Source organism: Bos javanicus, chromosome 2, assembly GCF_032452875.1.
Source record: "Bos javanicus breed banteng chromosome 2, ARS-OSU_banteng_1.0, whole genome shotgun sequence".
Taxonomy (NCBI): Eukaryota; Metazoa; Chordata; class Mammalia; order Artiodactyla; family Bovidae; genus Bos; species Bos javanicus.
In genome coordinates, this window is record NC_083869.1 from 51,647,325 (window position 1) to 51,673,280 (window position 25,956).

The following is a 25,956-nucleotide window of genomic DNA, read 5'->3' on the forward strand; positions in this document are numbered from 1 at the left end:
ATTATTGTTGCCTCACATAGCCTCCCCCTTGCACCCTTCTCCCATCCACCTAGAGTCAGCTGTTGATACTGGGACATGAGCCCTTTTCTTTTCTTGGGGACCCACCCATTCTAAACTCTCAATATTTATTTCGGAACTTTCTTCATTCCTCTAGCCCAAGAAAGTTTTATCTAACAAGCAAGAAGATATCTTGATTTTTTACTTATTAGGTAGTTTTCCAAATACTTTGCCCATTTCGTGAGTTCTTTGACTTCCTTGAAGAGTGGGCTCTTGAAACTCAAAAGCTAAGACTTTACTCATTTTTACTTTGTATTTTGATGTGTCATCTCTTCCCTGAATTTTCTGGAAAGGACCAAGAGTTTCAAAGAAAAGAGAAAGTATCTGTTAATATTTCAAAACTTTAACTCTCCTCAATTATTTATGCACAGTGTTATAAGCCATGAATAAAATTCCAGAATTAATGGAAAGCATAAAATTGGGTGAAGCAAATTCAGTAAATGAAAGAACTGTAAGGAAAGAAATAGGAAAAGACAAAGAAAATAGAGAAGAGAGTGTGTATTTGTGTTCAAATATGTGTGTTGGTGAGGTTTGCAGGCTTTGGTATGACACTGAGTAAATAGAATTGGAAGTATATACCATGATGTTATCTAAGATAAATCTTAGTGTTTGAAGAAAGACATGAAAAAAATCTTAGGAGTGCTCTGTTGTGACATCAGATTATTAAATAAAACAATTATAATAAGCAAATAAACTTTTAAGCACCAAAATTTTAAGATGCACATCAGTTTTGCACATGACTATAAAAAAAACCTATGTTTTAATTGCATTTAGCAAAATTGCTGAATCCCAAAACAGGCACTGTCACTTGTAAGATCGTCTAAAAACTCCCACAGAGAAAAATATCTCCTCTGTCCCAATCCCAACTTTCTCCCACGGACCTCTCTCTAAAGCTCACTTAGTATTTTGGTCACAGGGTACAGATGAAGAGATATAATGAACAGAGCTAACAATGTTTTACTCACTTTCATCTTACCAAGTTCACTAGTTTTTAAGGCAGCAAAAGAAACAGAAGGTCCAACAAGAAAACTTGAGAAAGTCCTGCCAACCATCCCTTGATAAACATAACTCACTGAAAATTTTTGTGAATAGATGACATTTTAAAAGGCAAAATCTTCTCTATTCTTAGTTGACAAATTCTTTGGAAGCTTCTTAAAGGAATAAGCTGGCAATGCTCTCACATTTCAACTTTAAAATGAAAGGAATCTCTGAACTTTCCTTCTTTAGCAACAAACTCCCTTAACCCCTTGCCCCACTCCTATAAAGAAAACAAAACAGAATAGGTTATGATCCTTATAGGCTATGATCGTTAGTACACATATCCCCCTTTTTGCCTAGAGCCAGATATAACATGGAATCTGAGTTTATCCTTCATACCTCATTAGTCAAGTTTAGTACTATTATTTTCCCCTTTAGATTGCATTTTCATGATTAAAAATGGATAGCTGTGGCTTGGAAATAGGAAACTGGGCCATCTCTGAACTAGAGCAAAGTTGAAGACAACTCTAAATATTTCAAAATATTTTGAGTAATTCCGTGAGCTTTCCTGACAATTGGTCAGTCTATCCTCACTGAATCCTGTGATATGATATTACATACTCAAAGTCTATGAACAAGGAAACACAACTTCAGAGATAGTAGAAGTGTTGTTGTTTTTTTTTTTTTTTTTTCTGTTTTCTTTTTTTAATTGAATGGTTTATCCAAGCAAGTCTAATTAGTTAATAGTGATATAGCTCTAGAGTGGTGAGTTCATTAAAGATATTCAGAGTACTGGTTCTCCAAAGCTTAACTGCATGTGGCTATTGGATCACATATCTATTTTTCTGCCATGTAAGAAGAAAACATCTCAGAGTATAACTATTAGTTGGCTTTGTGGTGTTGGGTTAGTGTGCCAATCTGAGGTTAGAGCAGAGATGGGATCCCAAGCCCTGGGCTTTGTATTATATAGTATTGTATTTTTGATGTTGTACTTAAGGGTCAATTACTGTTTCCATTATAAACCCTGTTTTTCAAGGGTTTATAGCTCACCAATTTTCATTTTGGTATGCAAGCTGCATGAATACACAGGTTTTAAAAATAGCTTAAATTGGGTAGAGCCATTTTTAGATATAAAGCAGTAAAACACACTTTTCATTGGTTCTAGTTTGTTTTGGAAGTTTCCAATCTAAAAGTTTATTCTATCTTAAAATGCAAAAATGTGTGCTTTTCTTTCCTGCATCTTCATAACAACTTCGATGGTAAAAGGAAGCCAGGGGGGATATTGAATAATACTTAAGGAGGAAAACCATTTAAAAATCTTTTTTTGGTGTGTGAAGATTTGTGGGTGAATGTCATTCCAGTCAATGTTCTTCAACATCAATAAGCTAATCAATCAAAACTCCCTGAGTATGGGCACTATTTCATGTCCCTGTTGTGATAGGTACTGTAAGAAATGAAAGACCTCCCTGTCCTCAATGTGTTTGAAATTCTAGTTAAAGAGAAATACAAAGACAGCAATATTCAGTATAACAGCAAACATACATGGAAGCATCTAAGTGAAAAATCATGTGACCTAGAATTTGAGGTAAAAGCAAAGTCATTTACAGACTTGTACCACTTACTGGTGCCCTGCAAAAAGAACAAGAAATTCCAATGTATGGTAATTGCCTAGATGTGGAAATTTACCCATCTAGGGTCATGCAGTATTAAGAACTCTTGCCCTGACCATGAGAATTCAAAAATCTCTACCAAAAAGCAAAGTTGTTTTCTCTGCCATTCTGAATGCTTCCAAATCATAAAAGCAAATTTCCTTTTGCATTAATTCAAGTTAAACTTCTTGAAAAGGTCCTCTACACCAGCTATTTTCACTCTGTCACCCAACTCTCGGATCCCAACCTATTCCAGTCTGGTCTCCAGCAGCACTACACAGTTCATACTGCTTTTGCCAAATGACCAATGACCTCCTTGTTGCTGCTGCCAAATAAGAAGACTTGGCTTTTCTCTTTCACTTAAATTTATCTTGATTTAGAAGATAGACATGGTTTTCTAGCTTTTGTCTCATAGTAATCTTTGTCATTTTTTTGTTCTACCCATCTACTCCCCTCACTTTGCTACAGGCACCTCTCTTTCCTCTCAGAGATGCCCCACTGCTGTGAAGTTCTGGTGGGATATTGTGGCTACATTCCATTAAGGAAGCTGAAGGGACAGAACTGTCTCTCTTTTCCCCAGCTCAGGATGTAGTGTTTGTAGGCAGGACTCAGGCAACTGCACACTTTCTCCAGGGACTTTAACACCTGATCAAGTCAGGGTGTAGGAAGGGCTAGACATTATACTCACGTACTGGCAGGGACAGAAGACCCTACAGTTCTTGCTGCATCACACTTGTTATAGTTCATGTGATGCATTTCTCCAGAGCTCATCTGTTTATGCTCACTTTCCAAATCTAGTTCTCCACATTCATTTCTGTTATCTCCAGATATTCTTCAGTAAATTTAAGTTTTGCTTAAAATAAGAGAAAGTGAAACTTTGCTGATGCTGAAGCTCCAATACTTTGGCCACCTGATGTGAGGAGCAGACTCATTGGAAAAGACCCTGATGCTGGGAAAGGTTGAGGGCAGGAGCAGAATGGGGATGACAGAGGACAAGATGGTTGTATGGCATCACCGACTCAATGGACATGAGTTTGAGCAAGCTCTGGGAGATGGTGAAGGACAGGGAAGCCTGGTGAGCAGCAGACCATGGGGCTGCAAAGAGTCGGACATAGAGTGACTGAAAAACAACCTTTGCTGCTTATGAAAAAATGTTAATTGATATAATTTCTAATTCTTCAGCTCTTCTTCTTTAGAGCTTTCATTTTCTACTCTCTATTTCTTATATGTCGCAATTCTTCTGGATACTTTTAAACATCCCTTCTCATTTCACTGTCTATTACCTACATGGGTTATTTTACTTACTCCCTTGACTTCAGCCATCACCTATATACTGCTGCTAAGTCACTTCAGTCATGTCCGACTCTGTGCGACCCCATAGACGGCAGCCCACCAGGCTCCCCCGTCCCTGGGATTCTCCAGGCAAGCACACTGGAGTGGGTTGCCATTTCCTTCTCCAATGCGTGAAAGTGAAGTCACTCAGTTGTGTCCGACTCTTAGCGATCCCGTGGACTGCAGCCTACCAGGCTCCTCCATCCATGGGATCTTCCATGCAAGAGTACTGGAGTGGGGTGCCATTGCCTTCTCCGACCTATATACTAATGACTTCTAAATCTAACTAGCCATTCCAAATCTCTCCTCATATTTCTTTAATCACACTATTTGTTTTTTCATTTATTCTACAAATATTTGGTGAATTTCTACTATTAGGTAGCTGTATGATAGGCAATGGAGAAACAAAGCAATGTAGTTGTCCATTTAATGATGGTTAGTCTAGTGGATTCCATGATTTGGTGAAATACATGATTCCATAAACTTTAACCTAATGGATGTCATAGTTTAGTGGATTCCATAGATGTCATGTAATATTTAACATCTCTACTTGGATATTTCAAAAACAGTGGATTCATCAGCTTTCCCTGACATTTGTATTGAAGTATTTCTCCTATTGGGCTCCTATTTCAATGAAAACATTCAACTGCATATGCCAGGAACCTGAGCACTACACTAACTTTCCCTCTTCACTCCATCTCAACCTCTGCACCATTATTGAATCCAGTCTGTTCAACGTTCTCTGAATCTCTAGAATGTGTCCACTGTCTGCCATCAATTTTGCTGCTGTTTTATGTATATAGGTCTCCATCTCCCCCCCCCCCTTTTTTTTTTTTACATCAACACAACACTAGTCTTGGTTTGGGGTTGCAACCAGAGTAAACTTGACAAAATTCAAGCCTACTTGTGATTATGTTTTGGTTAAAAGCCTTCAAAGACTCCATAATTATCTCAAAATTAAATGTAACCCCTTTTCAAATCTCCTCCTTCTCCCTGTTACACGTCCAACTTCTCACTCACTACTCTACAAACTTCTTTAGAAGTTTGTACTTCTAAGCTACTGAAATTCTCTCACATCAGCAAATGAATTATGCTGTCTCTCAACTCTCTTGTATGGCATATCTTCTCAGTTCCATATGAAATTCCAGCCAGGCCAGTTCCATTCATTGTTTAGGTAACTTATCTTTCCCCTTGAAGGTTTACTCTTCCTACAAGACTCAATTATGTCCCTTTTTTATGAATTCTTAAAACACCTTGCTTTCTTCACATCCTAATATTCATTACTCTGTATCATTAATTTCCATGTTTTATGGGTAAATTTCACTATAATGCAAAGCATTTGAAGGCAGAAATCATACTTTTTTTTACATTGTTTTACCCATAGCACATAGCAGGTGATCCATAATTAGTCAAAACAAATGAATCTTAACATTTGCCTTATCAAAAATTCAATATCAAACCATAAAAATACCTTTGTTTTGTCCAGGCTTTAAATACACTGGATAGATTGATCTGATCATTAACAGAGAGTTTTATCTATCTGAACAGTATGGTACTCTTGTTTATAAGCTGTGCTCCGTTGCATCAGTTATCAGATGACGAAACAGCAACAAGTCCTAGAAGTCCCCTCTAATCATACTTCAGCCATACCACACTACCAACACCCTATTTGCTTTGAAATTAGTAATGTTTCTGAAAATATTTTAGAATCCATTAGGATTGGCTACTTAAGGATTATAGAAATCTAGTGTCCCAAATATGTGATTACGTCCTTCTTAAGGATCCTAAGAACCTACTTTTTTCCATTCCCATTTTCTTATCCTTTTCTTTATTAACTTTCTTCAAAGGTAAAGAAAAGGGGTCCTGAGAAGAGATCTAGGGTAAGAGAATGTTCCCCTTGGTCATTTAGGTCTACATAAGTGATCATTAAGATCTGAAGCTATCTGAGCCCTAAAGCATAAGTTTGAAAGATTTATTTTAAGCTGAAGAATAATAATTAGAAAATAAATAGTATTAAGTACATTGTATGTGCCAGGTGTTACACTGAACTCACACAGGACAGGTAAATAGGCATGTCTTCAACACATTATAGACGAACAGTGTGATACATGAGGGTACCTGAGGGGTCCTGAGACACTTTCAGGGATTCTACAGAATCAAAACTATGGGCAGAATAATATTTTTTGCCTTTTTAACCCTCATTTTCTCATGTGTATACAGTGGAGTTTTCCAATGGCTACATACTATTTGATGTGACAGCAAATGGAATGAATAAACAGATATGAGAACTCAGACATTGAAGAGATTTGCTAAAACAGTGCCACTCTTTTCAGTAAATACCTTTGTTTTGGAAAATGTTACTTTTCATGAAAAACAGTTTGCTAATGAAGTGACTTTATTGTTGGTTGAACAATAAATACTCTTTTAAGGATCAGCTTTAAATTTATATTAGGGTAAATATTGACAGATATAATATCCTATTACTTAATGTCCTCAATATTTTTTTAGTATAACAGGGTTATTGAGACCAAAAAGTTTAAGAATTGCTGACATAGGCAGTAGAATAAAAGTAAGAAACATCTAGCCATTATTGATTTCCCACACTGAACCTCACTGCAGCTGAAATGAGTCCAAATATGGCTGATGACCTATTTTGATGCAGTGCCCCATCTTGCCATCTCCTAGTCTGTCTTCCAGGGCTGCAGTGCTGGGATAAAGAGAGAATCATAACCAGCACATCCATGTAAATGTAAGCAGTAAGTGGCTGAGGACATTCTTTGTAGAAACTGCTGCTGCTGCTGCTAAGTCACTTTAGTCGTGTCTGACTCTGTGCGACCCCATAGACGGCAGCCCACCAGGCTCCCCCGTCCCTGGGATTCTCCAGGCAAGAACACTGGAGTGGGTTGCCACTTCCTTCTCCAGTGCATGAAAGTGAAAGTGAAGTCGCTCAGTCGTGTCCGACTCTTCACGACCCCATGGGCTGCAGCCCACCAGGCTCCTCCGTCCATGGAGGAGTACTGGAGCGGGGTGTCGTTGCCTTCTCTGTTGTAGAATACTACATTGCTCATTCTCTCATATCAATTCAAAGAATATTGTTACTTAATGCTTATGGAAGTCCATTTTATGGATCATATCTTTACTGGGCATTAAATTTTGATTTACATCTGGGTAAATTGAGGAGAATCTTTTGAGTACTTCTCTTTCTCCTTTGTGCTTATTACGTGCCATGTCTCAGCTAATTCTCAACAGGTATTTGGGTATTAGGACAAGAAGATGTGCCATCGATGTTTGTAAACTAATCAATTGATCAATTCTTGGCTAAAGCCAAAAGAAAGCATCATTTCATTCTTGGTGGACTAGCCTATCAACCATGTAGCAAATTACTTCTATCGACAAAAGTATTCAACTATTCTCTTATTCAATGTAACCATCTCATACTCTGAAAGAGTGAATACAAGGTCATTGTAAGTGTCTTCAGTGCCTTGGGAGAGGATTTTAAGGTTTCTCTTTTTAATAGACTTTCCCTGAGAGTAGCAAAGGCACCATAAAAAGAACAGTTAATGAAACTTGCTTTCTTCATTACCAAACTTAATATAAATACTTCAACATGTATGTTCTTATTTTTTGTTTTTTAAATTATTAATGGGGTCTATCTTTACTGGAGTTGGGGGATGGTGATATAAAAGAATAATTATTGCAACAAAAGAGAAGTAACAGAAATTATTGCAACAGAAGAGAACACAATATTTTTAATTGCAACTAATATAAGGAACAATTCATAATCTGTAAAAAAACACAATACAATAAAATTAAGAATGCAGGTTAATCCTTAATTTAACTTACATTAAATAATTATCATGTAGAGGTAAAATCATAGATAATTTCAAGGTATCCAGAAAACTGCAGTTTAAGGAAATGAGGTCTTAGATTTTACACTCTGACATCACCTACTTTTATTTTTCCCTCCAGTACAAACTCACATCAGGATCCCTTTCCTGCACCATTAGCAAAGTAACTGCCTTACCTAACTGGCATTGTCCCTTTTCATTTTGGGGTACGCAAGTATTTGCCACCTACACTCAGATCATGGTTTTGTGAGAGGCCACAGAGCAACTTTCTTTAGAGCTATCAAAGCCTTCCTCATTATCCTTTATGGGCTGTGCAGAAAACATCTCAACTATTAGACATTTAACTGGAGTGCAGTAGAATGCGTTTGCTGGCCCCCTCCAGTTCCTTGGGTAAAAGCTCTGTTCATAATCAGTTTCTGGTTTTTTAAATGACCCTCAAGAGGTTCCTTCCAGTCCACTTCAGTTCCCTTTTTAGCATCCCATTGATTTTCCAGACCTTAGGAACGTGTCCTTAACCGCCTGCTTTTCCAATGGCTCTTTCCACTGAATGCTAAAGGAACACTTTGATACTTCAGTCATTGAGAAAGGGATATCTTGAGAACTAACACACCATTTATAACAGTACAGTTTACAATAACATTTCCTGCAGAAAGAAGGTGCCTTTCTCAGAAAGAGAAGGACAATTTCTGCACCCCATTTAGTTTCAAAACTACAAGCAACACCCTTGTTTCTTGTCAATAAAGAGAAAGATAGAGTAGAGTAGCAATCACAATACATAAATGATATTATTTGTCCCCAGAGTGCATACCAAATAGTAACTTGCTCAAAGAGCTTGCATGAATTATGAATGGCAGGAAGACACAGAGAGGAAACTCAGTACAGACCCACCCCACACTGCTGTTACATGGATATTTTAAAGGCAGAGATGCCACATGAACTATGTGATGAGATTGCAAAGGTATATAATTTATGTTTGACTCCCGTCCAGCTCTAAATCTTATTTTAAATAATACAGAGACACTATGGAAGCTGTGCATCTGAAAATAAAATACTGATTAAATTTTAATATCAAGCAAGCTAATCAATATAATAATCTGAAAAATCTCATGGGAATGGTGGAGGCTTCAAAAATATGTCCCCTTGGCCACTAAATAATAACAACAACAACAACAAAGCAAATTAAGAACAACAAAATACCTTAGGTCTTACAATATATACAAAAGTGGAAGGCAGAAACATAAGGAAACTTGGGCCCTTACGTAGCATTTGGAAACATAATGGTGGGCATGAAAGGACTCCGCTTTGACCTGAAAGTCAGGGGCAGAGGCATTATTATTTCTGTTGCCAAGAAAAAGGGTATTCATATTGTAATTATAACATATTGTTATACTGCCCAGTTCTTTTTTAGACTCTGTAATAAAAAATTATAGTCATTTTTCAAAGAAAATTCATAGAATGATCAGATCACGGCTCTATAAATAAAAATATCCCAGAGACTTTCGGTCTTGTCTCAGAATACAGTATTCATATGTCCTATTTTCTTATTTTTTTCCCTTTACCATTTCCTCTGAGGTTCTTTTGAACTAAATAATCAGGAGAAATTGGGAGGGAAAACAGAGAGAGAAATCCTTTTCTCCTGAAAAAAAAAAATGTATAAAAGAGTTTTTTTTAACATATATTCATACACACACCCTCAAAAAGGCAATAGTTGAGCTGAAACAGAATCATTATCAGAAAGTGTGTCTTAGGAACAAGAAGAAAAAATGCATAGGCAAGGACTCATCTGAATGATCCTAGTTAAGGGCCTTACCAAAGAGATAGCTTAAGTTATCTTTGAAAACTGGAGAGCCTCCCTGCTTGGCTGAGTATGAATTGAATGTTCCCAAAGAAACATTTCACAAATAGGGATACCCTTCCATTTCACACTGCTCCTTCTCGAAATAGCAACACCATTTAGCAATATTTCATATGAAGACAATTACATTGTAGAATTATTGTAGTCTCAGGGCTTCATTAAAATTAAAAAAAAAAAGTTAAATCTCTGTTTTGTTGAACACAAGAAATGAATAGTAAATATTGATTTAGAATGAATGCAAACATTTCCCTAGGAGTGGATAATTACTGCCTTTCTATGCAAAACACTTATATTTGAAGAAGCACTTCACTTACTTTGCCATGCGGTATACATTCTTTAGTACATTTTAAATTATACGTTGTCCTGGACAGTGTCTGCTCTATAATTTCTTGTGTCTCTACACCAGAGTCAGTATGTAATTTTAAACTACAAAGTTTCTGCCAACTAGGAGAATAGGTTTAACTCTTTCTCTTTTCTGGATTCACAAATTCTTACATGAAGAGATCTGGAAAGACATAGGACTGATGATCTCAGACCTGGAGCAGTTTGGTCTCTTTTTAGGCCAACAGAAATGCCACTATTAATGACAACATATTTACAAAGCAGAGACTAAAATGGAACATAGGATTTTTGTATCTAAGCCAATTTACAGCCCATCTAAAAGGTATGAATTAAATAATTATCATTTGAAAATTTTAATGAACTACTACTAGTTTGAATAATTCTTATAGAAGGGTCTGGTTAAATAATGGACTATCATACTTTAGAATATCTCTTGTCAAATTCTTTCATTATTGTTGCTTTATCCCTCTGCCAAGATCTTTACAACAAAGCAGTATTCAAATTACATGAAAGAATATATTTTAACCATTTCAGTATTACCTATGTATACAGTGACTTAATTCAGAAGTTTATGGTAGAATAGTTTTAACTGTACAGAACACACGAACTATGTTTCTATAAAAATATTATTAAATAGTACAGAGTTATAAAACATAATATATATCATGGTATTCATCATTTCTTTACCTGTAAATTTGCTGTTTACTAAAGTAATAAAAATACCTGCAAAATCATCTCATATTAAAAAAATTAAAGTACCCACCATTCTATTCTGTTTCTATGAAATTTGACTTTTTTTTTAAATATGTTAGTGATACTACATAGTATTTGTCTTTCTCTGTCTCGCTTATTTCACTTAGAATAATGCTCTCAGAATGGTGGTTACCAGAGGCTGGGGGCAGGGAAAAGGGGGAGATGTATGTAAAGGGCACAAATGTTCAGTTAAAAGAAGTCCTGAGGATCTAATAAACAGCATGGTGACTATAGTTATTAATACAGTATTGTATGCTTAAAAGTTGCTGCAAGTAAATGTAAGCATTCTCATTATACACACAAAAAAATATTACAGCAAGGAGATGGATGTATTCATTATATTCATTTTGGTAATCATTCTACCATGTATATCAAATCATTATTTTATACACTTTTAATATAGATCATTGTATGTGTCAATCAGTCCTCAATAAAGTTGGAGAAAATTATAAATAAAATGTTTAAGAGACTAAAGAATGAAGAAATGAAAGCCCACAAAATGATAAATTTGGAGTAAAGTTACTCAGCAAAAACTAAATGAGATGAGACCAAGGGACTGTTTACATGCACAGAATAGCAGTATGTCCTGCTTCCGCACAATCTTCACCATCCCATCATGGGAAATTTAGTCTTATTTGCTCTCTCTGGTTTCAAACTGCACACAGCCTCCTACCTTTTGGATGTATTAAAGTTTGCAATAAAAAGGAAGAAATGAACTCTAAGAGGAACAAAATCATTTCAATGATTATGGCAACTGTGAGTATACTTGAAGATTCATCAGTTTCAACCTTTTGCATGTCATGTAGTGCCTTATGGTGTCCACTGTGCTCTCTTATGTTTGTATCCTCTCCCATTATTGGCTTATTTTAGGCCAATTTGTCTGGACACAGTAATTGCCTGGGGAATTCATTAAACATGATTCTCAAGACCTTATTCCAGAGAGTCTGACCTGATAAGTCTGGAACAGGGCCCAGGAAATTTTTTTTTAATGCTCCAGATAAATTTTTATGATTATGTTTGGCAAATATGGTTCTAGACCTTCATCTAATCCATCCTCCAAGCAGACTTTTATTTTTAGTCAGTGTGGGCAGTATCTTCACTAGCCATACTTGAGAGGCTGCTCAGTGAGAAATATCCTCACTGTTCCTGTTTCAGTGTAAAAGGAAAGCACAGCTAAGACTAACTTTAAGTCATACTAGAGTAAAACTAATTAATACCAGCCCTGTTTCTTGATGGAGGTTTTGAAAGAGGTGTGTTTTAAGGAACAGGAAAGTCTGAGTTACTCAAGTGCAGTTTGAAAAGGAAGTGGGTACAACAAATGGACACAGAACTGAGAGGGCTAGATGGAGACAAAACAGATAAATTATCTATGTCACAAATAAGCTTGACCTCTGTTCCTTGGAAATATACTAAATCTAATAGTTTTCTAAGGATAGACTTAATCTGCAAAAGACTATGAGGATCATAGTGATGTCACTTTTTTTTTAATGCAAATGACAACTTAATACCTCACAGAAACTATGGAGACAAAATTCATGAGCACATGGTAAAAATGCCAGATTTGATCACAACCATGTGAGTCAATTCCAACCTCAATTGTGTCTCTGCAAGTGGTATCAAGAGATATTTTGGAAGAGAACGGAGTAGTATTCTAGATGACAGTGCTAAGGTAAACAGCACTGATGAACATCAGAGGTATTTGTAAGAGCGTTGTAAGTGTTAGGTGCTCAGCTGTGTCCAGCTCTTGTGACCCCATGGACTATTGCCCGCCAGGGTCCTCTGTCCATAGACTTTTCCAGGCAAGAATACTGGAGTAGGTTGCCATTTCCTCCTGCAGGGTATCTTCCCAACCCAGGGATCGAACCTGGATCTCCTGCATTGAAGGCAGATTCTTTACCATCTAAGCCACCAAGAAAGCCCATTTATAAGAATAAATAGTCAAATTTTTAAAATCATAAAGATAACAAATGGGCATGGTAATGTGTTTGACTTTGTCCATCATGTCCCTCCATATTCCACCACTCTAACGAGTGAATTGTGTAGAAATTTTTGCATTTTTTAATGTGTTTCTTAGCAGCACAGCAGGACAACCGTGGACAACACACACCAAGACTCTTACTAAAAGAATACATACCCATAACAGGGTCTAGAATCCAGCCTTTGATTACAGGCATTCACTGATTTTAGAAGCTCCTTTATTTTATAAAATCTAAGCTACTACTGATTGCAACACACTTCCTGATTTCTGAATTGTTAAAAGGTGAAAAAATGGGCATTATAGAATCATAATATGTGAAAGTCTTATAGAAAAGAAACTAAAACAACAAATAGACAGCCTTTTGAGTTTGTAAAGTGTGTGCATTTGTCACTCAGTCATATCTGACTCTTTGCAACCCCATGGACTATGGTCTTCCAGGTTCCTCTGTCCATGGAATTTTCCAGACGAGAATACTGGAGCGGGTTGCCATTCCCTTCTCCAGGGGATCTTCCCAACCGGATCAAACCCCTGTCTCTCACACTGCAGGCAGATTCTTTACCATCTGAGCTACCAGGAAGCCCGAGGTTGTAAAGATGTTTACCAAAGAAATTCAAAGTTTAACAAATAATGGTCTAAGGTAACGGTCCATCCCCAAGTCATTCCTCAGGGTGCTGATACCATGTGAGGATGCCATGAGCTGGTTAGAGTCAATGTGTCACAGCAGGAGAACCTTTGCCTTCTCAGATGAAGCTATGATAGACAATGGACAAGAGCCATTGAGAGCAGATGTAAGAGTAGCCGGATTGGTGGAGAGGAATCTGTGTTCCTCACCAGAAGGAAGAGATCCTGCTACTCTAGTCCAACAGAATACAGTATATACCAACAACTCTTGACCACTATAAGTTGTTTCTCCTCCTCTTTTCTAAATGTTAGTCTTAATGAATTTATCCCCCTTTTTCTTGTCTGTTGTCTCTGGAAGAGGTAATTAAAATCACCATTTAGCATTCAGTGAGTGAACCATGAAATTATTACTGCTGTATTATACTCAAAGCAAATACACATCCCCTAAAGACTCAGCTTGGACCTGGGATGCAGTAAGAAAGTGAGCCTAGAGTTTATATACCTTTTGGAAGGGGTAAATGTGTATATAATACATAGGAGAGTTGCATTACTTTAGGCAAAGGCATTAAAAAATTGTTCATATATAATGATCTTATGTAGAGAAAAATGGACCACAAGTTGTAACTTGTGAGTTTATACCTATTATTGATACTTGAGGGAAAACTTAGCTTTCGCTATGGGAACTGTCTCTGTGCTGCATTATTTTGATATATACTCTCCAGGATTGCTAGCTGTAAAATCACCTATGCTCTTCCATTATATGGAGATAGATCACCTAGAATGAATCCATCAGAGAAGAAAGTAAATCCTGGAGAAGGGTGTGAGAGAGTAAAAAAAAAAAAAAAAAACTGTGTGTGTGTGTGCACACGCACATGTGCTCGTGAGAAGGGAGGGGAGAGGAAAGGAGAGAAGTGGAAAAAAGGAGATCAGAATCCCTAGAAATATGAGCAATTATGGAAGAAAAAGTTGGTATTACTGTCAATTGAAAGATGCCTCATTAGCACAGAATAAATTGTCTTGTTTCAAATTTCACAATAGCTTTGTAAAGGTGGGGTCAAATAAGAAAACTGTTACTGACTCACTGTCATTAAATCATTGCAAGTGGAGAGAAAGTAGATCTCCTATCTTGCTTTCACAGAGAAGCTGAATCTAAAGTACCACAATACACAACCAGAAAATATCCTGCTAATGAAGTCAAAATCAAACAGCCATTATAGTGAACTCTTGTTGAATTCCTATCATGTGCCAATCATTATGCTATTAATGATATGTTAACTCTTTCCATTCCCTCAATAACCAAAGTAAGTAGTTTTACTCCGTTGTACAGATGAAAAAACTGAGGCTTACAGAAGATAAACAATTTGCCCAGGTCGCACAGCCAGCTTGGATTAGAACCCAGGCTCTTTGCCCTTACTCATCTGTTCCCTTAACCACCACACTCAACTTGGGACAAGTATAGTACTTCCCAAATACCAGTGGAATTCATGTATTTATCTTTATCTCCTGTCCAAGTCTAGAATGAGAGAAAAAGTGTTTTCTCTCTGCCAACAATACCACTAACATTGCTACATTGACATTATTCAGCAAATCGCTTTCACTTAGTAAGCATGGTGAGAACTCCCTGCCTAAACACTATAAACAAGTACAAATCCAGCTAGAAATAGACCAAAAAATTCAAAAGTAGTATAAGAAGTGGAATTTATTATTAATTCCCCTTCAAGATTTATTTTAAGACCCGACTGACTGTATATAAGTGCTGGACACCAGGACAGAATCTAATTAAGCCTGGCCGTTACTCAGTGTCGAGGCTCAGACTTACCCTACTTGAGTCCTTGCGGCGGGACACGATTTCAGAACGCTGAGTGTTCAAAGGAATGTTACTTCTGCAAACAGCATTCTTAATGTCAAAGGATAAAGCATCCCAGTTGTGGGGAACGTTGTTGTACATCTACCAGGAAAATATTCATCAGCTACCCAGTTGGTCATTCCCTTTGCCTTTGGCTATTTGGACAAATTTTAGTATATATTTAAAATACCCACAAGTTCTCCAATCTTAATTATAAAGCTTGAGAAAAAATGTCCAGTGAAATGTCCAGGTATAAAATAAGAACCTCTTTTTAACTCCTTTGCCTCAAGATTTACATAACTGCGAGGGCAAGGAAATCAAATGATAAAATAAAATACCAGATACTACAGATTAGAAATGAAAAGTAAACCAGCCACATGCCAGTTTCTTGCTACAAGTTCCAGTGGATACCAAAATCAATGTGACTGAGGGAAGATGTAGTTTGGAGAGAAAAATCTCCCAGGATAATCAAGGGATATATTTTCAAGTCTATCTTCCCCCACAGAACTGTTTTGTTTTCTCACATCAATGAGCTAGAATAAAATGTGGATCCCATGATCAAGCTGGCAGAAGTCATGCTCCCTACCTGGATGCTCGAAAATTGTAAATCACAACTTTACAAGGATTTAACTTTTCCCTTTCCAAAATAATCAAATGTTGTGGCGAGGGGGCCACTAATCATGACAAAAAATATACTGCAAATTCTTTCTTTTGGTGCCAAGTCCAATAAGTTCTCTGAGTGAAATTAAATGCACGATCGTATTCCAAACCACAGCTTCCCTTGAGGATGTGCAAATCTCAAGTGGGGGCTGAAAGGCCAGTTGTATCAAAGCCCAGGGTTACACCCATTTTTTTCAAGTTTTTTTTTTTTTTTTTTTTTTTCCTTTTTTAACTACTGCCTGCAGTGTAAATGGCTCTGGCCCCTCTGCTTTCCAGCCTTCATAGTCAAATCAGCGCTTCATACTTTCCACATTCTGCATCTCAAAAGTGGGCCAGTCCCTGACTTCTCTTAGTTTCTCACAGTTTTTGTTTATTTTAAGAGATTCTCTGCTGAACTCCAGGGAAGGGGGGGAAGAGGAGGGAGAGAGAGGAATCTGCTATGTTGTAAGCAATTACTGGCTCCATCTCTTAGATCTGCAGTGTCACAGGAATTAGAGATGGAAAAGACCCATTAGGTCATCCTGTACACCCCGGGCCAGCACAGTGCTATTCCGTACTGTAGATTATCTCTTCTGAGAGTTTTTAATATGTTTCAAGGGAAGCCAATGATAACATGGTTTCACTTTATTTCTTTTGCTGCTTTGTTCTGTCCAGTCTACAACATGCCATTTCTACGGATGGATCTAGGGTGACTTTTCAAAGGACATTTGACTGCCCATAAGAATTACAACATTTGTGCTTTCCAACAGCTATGTTCCATAAGTTCAGCATGAAAGCATTCACAAAAACAAATTCTAAACTGCCAACATTTAGTCCCAGGGATGGAAATATTACATATAAAATAATTTTGCATAGACATATTCCATATAACTAGTACATTATGTCACAATATAGCTGTGTGAGTGTGCATACATGTTCACATAAAGTACATACAAATACTCATCATTACTCCAGAGTGTTTCTGTTTCCTTAAAGTTGTGCCAAATGCTGCATAATTCACGAAAATGTGATCCAAAATATTTAAGGTTATGTTTCTCACAATTTTCTTCTTATCTCTCTTAAGTCACACATTTTAAATGTCAACTCACATAGAGAAATATTTAATTTCAAAAATACTCTTCTACTGGGAAATTCTTAAACTCTTCCCCAAGTAGTTTTTTCTCCTTTGTTCATATCCTAAGATAACGGAATGTTTTGACTTACTTTTTATGTGCCTGTCTAGGTATCCTTAACTTAGACTACCAGTCCCAGTCCTCAGGAAAAGGAATACAATAAGAGGGAAACCTAGCATGAAAAATGAACACATCATGTGTTCTGAAGTGACTATGATCTTAACCATTGTCCCTGAAGCCTATTTGTAGAAGACCAAATCAATGTTACTATTTGAAAGGATACAATTTTGTGCTAGAATCATAATCAATAGTGATAGCATGTGGTTTTTCTTATATTCTAAGTTTTAGAGTGTTTTCTAGGTATAATGCAGGACATATTTTCATTTGAATCTGTTTAATAAGTTGGCCCATCTTTGATATATGTAGTAGGAAAAAAAAAAGATTTTTCACTGTTCTACTAGGAGATGGGATAATGTATTAATCAAGAGTCTGGAGTATGGTCCCTTTACAAGGTTTGTAACCGTGGGTGCTAGGGTACTACCAGTTACCTTGTATGTGATCAGTGGCTTATATACTGTTCTTCGAGGAAGAGATCCTAATTTAACCCCCCACCACCAAAATTGTAAATGGTAAAGGGGTTTGATCTACTCTGTGTTGGTTAAAGAGTACAACTAAATTAGAGAATTTTAGAGGAAGAAAGTTTGGGCTCCAAAACCCAGCAGGTTCTTCCCCAACCTTGCTGGGGAAGCTTTTGAGCCTGTTCCTCCATTGACAAGGGCTCTTTTCATGACGGTTCCTAGGAATATTCCTTTCCTTCAGAGGTGTCCTCTCTGACCACTCTGGCTAATAGGCATCCCCTGTTAAGCCTCTTACAGAACCGTCTTTATTTAACTCTAACAAGAATCAACTATTGCATTGTTCATTTATGGTTTCACCTGCTCCCTAAAGAGTAGCATGGTGTTAAGGTTAAGAGCATGGGCTCTAAAACCATCACCTCTGGCTTAAATTCCTGCTCTGCCACTTATTAGCTGCTTCTCTTTGGCAAATTACTTGTACTTTCTCCTTTACCTGTTAGTGGGGAAAATAACAGTTTCCACTTCACAGGCTTGTTGCAAGGAGTAAATGAGTAAAAACATGTAAAGCCCATGGTAAGTAACATGCAGTGTTCTCCCAGTAACTATTAGGAGCTATATTTTAGTATTATTTTCCTTTGTGTTTCAAAGCCTAGCTTAATGCCTGGTACCTGATTGACACTCAATAAATGTGTATTAAAAAATGAAAGAATGAATGTTCTAAAGAATGTTTCTAAAGGGACACTTCCAACAGTGTGAGTTGTCGCTCTTAGAAGTCATATATCCCTGTCAGTAAACAAAATTGCTGAAAGAACTTTTAGAAAGATTTGTTTAGGAAGTTATTAAATAATAGTGTGGGGGATGTAGCTAGTTAATCAGTAAGATTTCTTCCGACTGGAAGATGCTGATATTGATCTAAGGTTACGCTCTTACTACTTCCTCTCTTCTAGTTTTCTCAAAGATAAACGTATTTGACTAGATCATCTCTAGGGTCTGTCCTAGTCTAACATCCTACAATTCTAGATGTGAGTCAGCTGACTCTTCTTACATTTTTTTTTTTTTCCTGAAAAAGTCCCCATAGAAGAGTTTTTCATTTGGCAATTGAAGTAACTTGGTTCAAATGGCACCTGGGACAGAGTTATTTTACCCCAGGATCAGGGGGCCCTAACGACTGGTGACTATGCTGTAGTCACTGCCACTCGGTGACAGGAACATAAACAGTCCACTTCCCATGCCTCCTCCTTCCACTACCATATTCTCTTTCACTTCCCACTTTCTGCAGCAATACAGCCTCGCCTTGTGCATCTCCAAAGCACAGGAATTCCACCCACGCAGCACTGCAGAAATTAGAGCCAGAAAACCCCTATTAGGTCATGCAAGCTACACCCCTTCTAGAGCAGGAACATCCTCTCCCACTAACAGTTCAGCTCTCCTTTTGGCTCCAAACTGTGGCTGTGCTTTAGTGATTCCTGGATATGGTTTGAATAGCAGTTTATAAGCACTCTGGGATCCTTTGAAAATAAAGGTTCCATATAAAGTTTTATTGCTATTTTGTTTATTATAAAGTGGTTTGTTGTTGTTGTTTCTGTTAATCTTCCTGGGAATAGTCACAAGAAGATTTCTCAAAGAAGAAATTGTACCAGCAAGCCCCTTTGACCTGATTTTTATCAAATCTGATAGCCAGCCACTAAGAACCTAGCTGATTAAAGTCCTGATTGCCCTGTTGCAAATATACAACTGAAAAAAATAGCTTTGAAAACAATTAAAGTATTATTTAAAGTATTACATGTTGATTACTGCTAATATATTTGCTCACATTTTCCTCAAGTTAAAGTATATGTTTATTGTCAATGTAAATTCTGTTTATTTTTAATCATTTAACAATGTTTTATTGCTCTTGGATATGAAGTCTTATAACTGTTAATTTGCTGAACATTCAACATTTTAAAAATATGTTTGCTTGTTTCATTGCACTGAACATACAAATCCAACTTAGCATTACTCCAGGTGACAAGAAAGCCAACTGATTAACACAAATGTCAAACACCACTGAGGATTCAACCCAAATCCTTGGCCACTCTCCAGTCACCCCTCTGGCTCATAGACAATTTCATTATTTCTCTGTTAGAAAAGGAACATGAAGGTGGGAGACATTCCTAGATGACACAGTAAGTAGCACTTCACATGCTCTACTTAAGGCTTTCTTCTCCTGATGAGCTTAAGGAAATTAACCTAGGATAATATTTATGACCACACACAAAATTAGCATTAGTGCACCAATTTTAAGAGATGAAAGCTAGATTGTAGAGAAACAGGGCCATTGGTCACTGTTACCCAAGTTATACTGACAGAATCAGGGAAGCCCCAAAATCTGTCTCCTAAGTTCTAACACATCTTCATTTCCAAACGACTACATTTTCTTAATGAATCACCAGAAAGAGGAAGTACAAAGTACTCCACAAAATGTAAAATGCTATTAAAATGTATAATAGGCGTAATGTTCCGAACTGGGATAGTTTATTCTCTCCATCTGAAATTATATGAAAAAGAAGAATTATTATAAGGAGTGGTGCTAAACTCAATATATTATTAAGAAATTGCTATTATTTAAGATAATAGTTCCATTTTATCAACTTTCATAATTTCCTGATTTCACAAAGGCTGCTATTCCCATTGGAAAACTCTAGATAACTGCTGTGTATCTGACACAGGAATAATAATGCAAAGGAACCCAGTTGGAGGCCGTAGTTGCAATGAACCTCAACTTCCAAAATTTTCAGTGAAACAAAACCCAGAGAAGGATAAAGACAGATACACACCTCTGAGAGATTTCAATGTTAAGTTTTTAGCAAAACTAGAACAAATTCTCAAAATAACAAACAAAAAAGGGCTCCAAAAGATAAACAGCTATTGAAGAGAGCCCTGAGAACACAATTTTTGGATCAGTTTAGGAGGACATAGACTGGGTTTAAACTAACAGAAAGTATCTTAAAGTTGTACTGAATATGAGGTCAAGAGGACGAAAAGAATACAGCAGGTTCAGCAGTTTTAAAACCTTAACAGTAAATGAATGAATCAATGTGCAAGCATGTCAAAATTTCCCTAAAAGTAAGCATTCTGCATAGAAATGCAGTCACTGAAAGCAATATAAAAACACCAGCATTTATGCCATATTCAGCAAGATATCTATTTTTCTGTCTAATACATCTGCCCACTTAAACACAGACACTACCTCATTGTAAAAAAACATTATTAATCTAGAATTTTTGCATTTTGGGGACTAACAGACACAGCTAACAAGTCTCATTTCAAGTTCACTTTGAGGGATGAAAACCTTAGGAAGGCTGCTAGGATCACTGCTTTTGAGAATTCAGAGGCCTCACCTGGCTGAGCCTACTCCAATGTTCTTGGGCTTCATTTGTGGCTCAGGTAAAGAATCCACCTGCAATGCAGGAGACCGGGGTTCAATCTCTGGGTTGGAAAGATCCCCTGGAGAAGGGAATGGCCTGAGAATTCCGTGGACTGTATAGTCCATGGGGTGTCAAAGAGTCGGACACGACTGAGCAACTTTCACTTTCACCTGGCTCAGCGGGAAGAGTCTGTAATCAATTATTGCTGCCTGTCCTGGCTGTGGGAGAGGAACTTCCAAGTCCACTTGCCATTTATTTGATTTGCTGACTCAGGGCAACCCTTTTCACTTACAGCTGAGAAATCTGAGGCATAGGGGGGTTATATTTAGGAATAAAGAGCTGCAGTGATTGCTCTGAGAGTAGGTCAGTATTATTCTTTGCAGAATGCAGGTATCCTGATGTCAAGTTCCCTGCCCTTTCTTTCTGTCATTGCATTCTAAATTATAATTGTTTGGAACTCAACAAAAATATAACTCACACAGAGTTATACTTCTATAAGAATATAGTCTTAGTTTGTTCTACCAAAAAAAAAATCATAATGCTTAAATATATTCTTAAATCTTTTTAAGCTCCTAATATCTATTTTTCTGGGAAAAAAATTTTCCTACTAAAACAATTTCTTTTAAAACATTAAATCCAATAAGTGTCCTTTTGTCCTAGGCTTCATTCTTTAGCCTTCTTTCTCTCTGTTTAGAGAGTTTATAAATCTAACCGACTTAATCCCATTCAGTGTGATACTAAAACTAGTAATGAAGTGTAGAGGAACCATTAATATACCAACTTCCTCTAAAATGCACACCAAGGTGCCCTTGAGTAATCTCAAATTACTAGCCATATTCTCTCCAAACTTACAGCAAGCAGTATGGTATATCCATTGGCCCAGCATTTACCTTCTATAACCCAATATAGAATTACTTTTTAGAAATCCAAATGAAATATTTCAGGTAAGCAAACAGTTGTTGCAGTTGTATCCATAAAGTAACACAGTACTGATAGGTGTTGCTCTTCACTTAAATTTCCCCACATAACTTAGTTTTTTTTCATCTTGTATACAGACATATTTATTTTAAAACTTACTTGAGTACACTCACAAAGATGAGAGAGCAATGTCTACAAAAGCCTCCTGAAGAGGACACATGCAGATGCCATGAAGATGAGTTGTAACATATGCCTCACGCACACTTGGATTCTTCCACCATATCTTTCAGAACTCTCTGTATTATGTGTGCATTGGAAAGTCAGTGGCAAGTGTCTTATTATGTGAGCCTTCTCCGAAAATCCTTTAATGAAGACAATACTTTTTTAAAAATAGCAAGGGATAGGGTTCATCTCATGGCTTTTACTGCTTGCCTCTCCAGCTGCCCATTGAAGAGAAATTTTGGCTCAGGTTTACCTACAATGGCAGCATGGGCCCATGGGGACCCATGGAAGGTAATGAGGGGCTCCGTTAACCAATTTCATTATTTCAGAAGGCCTAAGGGAATGGCAACCCACTCCAGTGTTCTTGCCTGGAGAATCCCAGGGACGGGGAGCCTGGTGGGCTGCCGTCTATGGGGTCACACAGAGTCGGACACGACTGAAGCAACTTAGCAGCAGCAGCAGCAAGGGAATAACATATGCACCAATAATAAGGCTGCTAAAACTAGAGTGTCAAATTGCTTTAGGGCAAAATCTTATCAATTTCATATGAAAACTCTTATTACTTCATGCTGATCAAAGCCTCTGATTGGCAACCATGTATATGTTTGATTAATAAAGTGTAAAATAAAAACAAATGACTTGTTTTGTTTGGACATTAAATTTTTTCAGAACAGAGTCCCAGATGTAGAAGATATCAAAGAAAACTCATATTTATATGAGTTTATATTAAGGGCTTAATGTCACTCTAGTAACTTTAGTAATGATGGTAATGACAACACAATAGCTAAAACTTACCTGGCATTTCCTAAGTGCCAGGAGTTGTTCTAAGCATTATGCATACATTATTCTATCATCAAAACAACCATAAAAGTTAAGGACAATTATTAGCCCAAAGTAGGAATGGTGGATCAGCGGTAAAGTATCTGCCTGCCAGTGCCAAGATGCAGGTTTGATCCCTTGGTTGTGAAGATCCCCTGGAGAAGGAAATGACAACCCATTCCAGTATTCTTGCCTGAGAAATCCCACGGACAGGAGCGTGACGGGCTACAGTCCATGGGGTTGCAAAGGAGTCAGACACAACAAAGCGACTCAACAACAAAGGGTTATAGGATAAGAAGTGAGAAAAGGGAGACAGAGGACCATCAAATGACACACCCACTGTCACACAGAGAGTAACGACTGGAGCAAAAAGTTGAACCCAGGCAGTCTGGTTTAGAACACATTCTCTTAAGTCCTCCTTTCAGGAGATATTCTGGTTAAGGTCTCAGAGCAAGAGTGGCTGCCTTATCTGTAACATTAGGAATAGTGATAGTAGTTTTTCAAGTTGTTGATAAGATTTAAGAAGTTCATTTTTCTAAGATTCAAAACCCATACTTGGCATAAGATAAGTGCCATTAGGTGTCTGCCAATGTTAACAACAAGACTTTTTAAACTAGAAAGCTTTATTTATCTTCTTGAGCATAAATCAAAATCCTGAGGCTAATCATCTCACCGGTGTTCAATATGGATAACTTTAAAAATGGTGTTGCTATTGTTTAACTACCCACATGCAAGGAAATTCAAATGGCTGCCTGAAAACAAACCATTAACTCAGTTTACTGATGAGCGCTCAGCCTTACCCTCCCTCTGCAATGAAAAGGGGCTGGGAGGGAATGGATACTTTGTGCCTGAGTAGAGGTTGTAACCAAGAACCTGAGTACTGCCAGGGACCCTTGATGAGATCTTCACTCTTTTCTCCCTCTTCACAAACACTCCTGCAAGCCTGGTAATTTACCACTAAATCCGTGTGCATAGAAACAAACTTTTAAACTATAATATTCACCACATGATATGTGCATTCCTTGGACTAGCATATCATTGCATAATATTGTTAAGTTTTAATAACACTATCCTTTGAAGCTCTATTGTGGAGGACAGTAATTCCACAGCAGCTTTGAAGTATCCTCCCTTAAATAAAGTCAGAGAAAAAGCCATTGTTTATTTCACCACTATTTAAGAGTTAATGAGAGATTTGCACCTGTACAGCTGTTGCGGACTGAAACTAGCTCATGGAGTGAATGTGTTTTCTGCTTGAGACAGTTGTAAATGCCTTGAGTAAAAACACTGAGGACTGCTAATGGATAGGTTTATTTTAAAGCATGCCATCTGCTATCAATCATAGAGAAGTATAGGAAGCAAGTTTGGCTGGGCTCCCTCCTTGTGAGCCTGATAAAGACAGGGCTCCAGGACTTGGGAACATTGAGTCCTCAAGAGAATAAAACATCAAACCTACTCAGCAGCTCCACTAACAATAATAAAAATGCCTCTGCCTAAAGGTGACATTCTGAATTTACGATTATTTGTGTCTATAAAGTGTATTCTTTGGCTCCTGACTCATTCTGACTGTCTCACTCTGAGAACAATACATTAAGCCTGCCTGGAGTAAATGGAAATCCTATCTTTTTATTAAACCAGCAGCCAGTACCTGAGTCGATCTAATGCCCTGTAGGATCGAGGGAAGATTTTCAGCTCTGTTCCGTTCCTTCCTTAAGATTTTTCATGAGAAAATTACAAATGAAATCTATTTTAATTCACTAAAATACATAAATAATGTAGGCAAGTTTATCTTTCCTAGAAGACAAAGTAAAATGCAAGAAAATGAAAGACTGAATTGGAACTAAGCCTCCTATTCTATCATGGGCCCATGACAATGCTGTTGGAAAATTACATATTAGAAATATGTTATGGCAAAATTTAGAATGGTGGCTCAGAACTGTTATGTTCTTTATGCCGTATGGACTAAACATGTTTTCAAGAGGACAAACATTATTTCCTCGGAAATCTTCCAGCTGTGGAATCATAACCAATATTGCTTTCAAAAATGGATCCCAAAGTATTCCTTGAAAAATGTCAAGCCTGGCTTATTAAAAGTGCTGCCTGCTGAAATCCTCAGTGGATGAAATGAGTTGTGGCATTGGAAACTTCTACAGCTTATAATGTTAGAATCTGCCTCAAATCTGCAGCTTAACTTAATTCTACTGCTAGCCTGGAAAACAGAGTTGTGAGTGTTTAGGGAAAACCCACCTGGCCAGAAAACTCATGAGCCTAATTAAAGTTAATAGAGAAATTAAAAGAGAAAAACATTGGCTCAGTAGTAGTAAGAAGAAACTTATAAGGCAATAGAAATTAAGGGCAGGAACTTATATTTTTGTACTATGCATTTGTTAGAAACACTCCTTCCCAAGAACATGAAAGAGGAATTGATATTATTTGACTTGCTATGTATTATTGGTGATATGTTACAGTCCCATATATTACTTTCATGCTGAAGAAAGTTAATGTTTTAGGTTAAATAGTAGAGATGTGGAAATACTGATTCGGTCAATGGATACACTTGCAGATCTGCTATGCACTTAGCATATACAGTAGGTTCTACAATATTAGAACAATAGTGAATTAATATTAGTACATATACCATCAGTAATAATAGTAAAAATGTTACTAATATGTATAATATTAGTAAAAGGCATTATCCTTTCCCTTCGTGGAAAAAGTGTTTAACACTGTATTGAACTGAATTCTAGAGTAATGTAATAGTGCCAACCTTTTGAGCTAAATTCCTAGAGATAAAAAATGTTTTAAGAGTTAGAAAAAAAGGGAGAAAAGCAAAAACTGCAGTATGCTAAGTCACTTCAGTCGTGTCTGATTCTGTGTGACCCCATAGATGGCAGCCCACCAGGCTCCCCCATCCCTGGGATTCTCCAGGCAAGAACACTGGAGTGGGTTTCCATTTCCTTCTCCAATGCATGAAAGTGAAAAGTGAA

The 25,956-nt window shown here is 37.2% G+C and overlaps 1 long non-coding RNA gene across 2 annotated transcripts in view; it reads right to left on the reverse strand.

Annotated features, from left to right (window-relative positions):
- LOC133260307 (uncharacterized) overlaps window positions 1-16,453 on the reverse strand; it is a 293,050-nt gene extending 276,597 nt beyond the window's left edge. For both annotated transcript variants that reach the window (XR_009740745.1, XR_009740743.1), the window contains exons 1-2: window positions 15,233-16,453; window positions 9,124-9,171 (exon numbers count right to left, since the gene is read on the reverse strand). This is a non-coding gene — a long non-coding RNA (uncharacterized LOC133260307). The remainder of the gene's footprint in view (window positions 1-9,123; window positions 9,172-15,232) is intronic.
- Window positions 16,454-25,956: the final 9,503 nt, after the last annotated feature.